Source organism: Amia ocellicauda, unplaced genomic scaffold (assembly GCF_036373705.1).
Source record: "Amia ocellicauda isolate fAmiCal2 unplaced genomic scaffold, fAmiCal2.hap1 HAP1_SCAFFOLD_35, whole genome shotgun sequence".
NCBI classification, from domain to species: domain Eukaryota; kingdom Metazoa; phylum Chordata; class Actinopteri; order Amiiformes; family Amiidae; genus Amia; species Amia ocellicauda.
In genome coordinates this window covers 40382-43679 of record NW_027102920.1, presented here as the reverse complement: position 1 = coordinate 43679, position 3298 = coordinate 40382, and positions in this window count along the sequence as shown.

Sequence of the window (3298 nt, the reverse complement as noted above, 5' to 3'; positions counted from 1 at the left end):
TATGACCTAGTCGTGAGTTCACGTCTTCACTGGGTAGTCCTTGACAACTTAATTGACTCAATTCTTGGGCTTAATTGGTCAAAATGACCATTGCAAATCGATTCTGAAAAGCAGAAGTCAGGCCAGCAACACACAGACACAGCCCGGTAAGCTGTACAACCTTAATTAAACATACAGATGGGCTCCAAACAGCACAGAGGAATTTAACAAAGCAATCAGTTCTACAGAAATAACCAACATCATCAACTCTTTCCTCAGCTCACAGTATCAGCCTGACATCTCAGGACTAAATCTGGCCATAAATGATATCAATCAAATATTTCAAATTGCAGCCACAATGGCAAATCTTAAAAAGACAAAGAAAAAGATAAACCAGAATCACACACACACACAGACATGGTTTGATGATGAGTGTAAATCAATACGAACAAATTTAAGGCACCTATCCAATCAAAAACATCCAGTTCTGGGAAATGTGGAACAATTTAAATTCAACAAAACAACAAGAATTGGCAATACAAAATGGAACCATTTGGAAAAAATACTTTGAAAAGCTTTATAAAGATATCCAACAAAATGATCTGACACACAAACAAATTGAACCCAGGGAAAAACTGAAATTACTCGAACAATCAATTAAAAATAATCAAAACCCAACTGATGCTCCAATCACCCTACAGGAAATATCTAAAAAGCTCCAGGCACTTCCACCCAGAAAAGCCTGCATCCCGGACAGCATCAGCACTGAGATGCTCAAACACAGCAGCGCACAACTGCAGGAGGCTGAGCTTAAATTGTTCAACATGGTCCTCAGCACCCCTGACTTTAACCTGGCAGTGAAGGCACTCAAAGACAAAACAAGAAGAGCTTTCTACACAATCAGAAGAAGAACACACCAAACCACGCATGCAGGGCAGAATAAGGCCGCTACCCAACTCTCATTAATATAAAGAAAAGAGCACTGCAATTCTGGTGCACCTGAAGAAAAGTGAGTCAGACTCACTGCAGTACAAGGTCCTCCAAACCCAAGAGTTCAGCCCTGAAAAGAGTCCCCTGAGTCAGCTGGCCCTGAAGCTCACGGCACTGACCCCCGCTAATACTGCGAACAGAGACCAGCTTCAGGTCAGCACTGCTTACCTGCCCCCAATTAGAGTCAACCAAATCATAAAGATAATCAAAACCTCCTATCTGGAACATTGGAACAATGAAACCAAATTCCCAAAGTAAACTGGATTGCTATCGGGCCCTAAACAGAGAAAACACCCTGACAGAGTATCTCTTCACTGTCAGAGATACGAAGCAGAGACGCATCCTGACCAAGTACAGGCTCAGTGACCACAGCCTGGCCATAGAGACAGGCCGACACAGGCAGAGCTGGCTGCCCAGAGAGGAGCGGCGCTGTGGTCACTGCGAGACAGGAGAGGTCCAGACAGAGATGCACTTCCTCCTCCACTGCAATAAATATGCCAAAATAAGGGACACATTCTTTAATAAATTCATAAATATTGTAAAATCATTTTCTGAATTGATACATGAAAAACAAATAGCTATCCTCCTGGGGGAGGGACACACTGCCCCCCTGGCCGCCCAATATGTAGCCGCCTGCCACAGCCTGAGGGGCTCACTGTGAAAACATACAGGAGCACCAGCTGTAAACTTGTTAAGTATAAATAAAGTAAATGTACATGTCTATTAAGATTTTATTTATACATTATTTTTCTTACCTTTTATTATTTTTCAATTTATGTATATAATATTAACTGCTTTGGCAACACTACGAAACTGTTTGTCATGCTAATAAAGCACCCTTGAATTGAATTGAATTGAATTGAGAGAGAGAGAGAGAGATTGTGTGAACAGAGCACTGCTGTAATACAGCATGAAAAGAGCCGGTGCAGTGAAGCGATGATTACAATAATGATTATTAAAAGAGTTATATATGATATTAATGATTTAATTGAGGTTATAATGGACAAGTCAAAAGGTTAAAATGTTTGGCTCTATGTAGGTTTCGAGCTGCGCTGTTTGGGGGCCAAGTGCTGCTCCGACGCCGCCGCTCTGATGCTCTGGGCGTTTAACCCGCAGCGCAACCGGAGCAGCACCGTAAAACAACTAGAAGACAGATCTTATAAAGTGTTATTTAGTTGTACATATACTGCACAGCACAAGAAACATTGGGAAAACAAGACAGCTATATGAGTGACATGTAATGTTATATGTACCTTGGATATTTTAGACGTTTTATTAAAGCACTGTCCTGTGCTACTGAAATATCATCAACTATTACAATTTGAAAGCTCCCCAAATCCTTTCAGATGCCTCTCCTAATGAAATGTGTGGAATTCAGATCGGGAATATTTGCCCGTTTGTGATCCATTCGCTTGTTCTACGTGCACATGCTATACAAATGAAAAGAATAGAAACCTATTGTGAATCCAAGGTTGTCTATTAGTGAGTAAGATGTTCATTAGATTCACATTTGAGTTGTATTTCATGTCAGGATGTGAGCGCAGTTGTGAAGGATTCAGAAATCAGTTCTTGGAATCGTATCCTAAACTGAGTGAGGGGCTGGATTTGAACTCATGAAGATTTCAGGATCTTGGATGTTATTCCTTGCCCTGATGAGGGGTACTCATGAAATATTGAAGGGACCCAGAAATCCACATTGGCTCTGCCATGATCTATGTAAGGCCACTACAAAGAGATCTTAATATGGATAAGGTACGAGCTTATTGTTTTTTGTTTTCATGTGTTTCCTAGTGCCAGTACATGATTATTCACCAGTCTTCTGTGCTGGGTTTTGAGGGTTTCACATGAAGCTGTATTGTAACATTTTTTTTGCTGTGAATCATGTGACTGCTGCAGTGCATGTTTTAGGTTCCTGTACTGTCCTTATCAACTGGGCCCCTGATGACGTGCCTCTTGTGACGGAGAGAGAATCACAGTGATGGCTGTAGCAGCGGGTATACAGTACTACATGATCTATTTTTAAAGTCTTACTTGTAGCAAAATGTATAAATGTGTTTAGTTGGTTACAGGAAATATGCATTCTAATTTAGTCTTACCAAAATAAATGTAATGCTCTCATTAAATGATTTCAAAATGAAGAAAAACTGATTGGCTGCGATTTGATTTAATATCGTTTAAACTGTGATTATATGGTGTAGAACCGTGTGGGAAATAAGTGGAGAAATCATGGAGATAAAGCAAATAGAACTTTAATCGAGCCGCTCGGAAGCCCCACGTCAGGAATAATTCCTTCAGTGAGAACTTAATGTTTACCAACATGAGTGCAGCT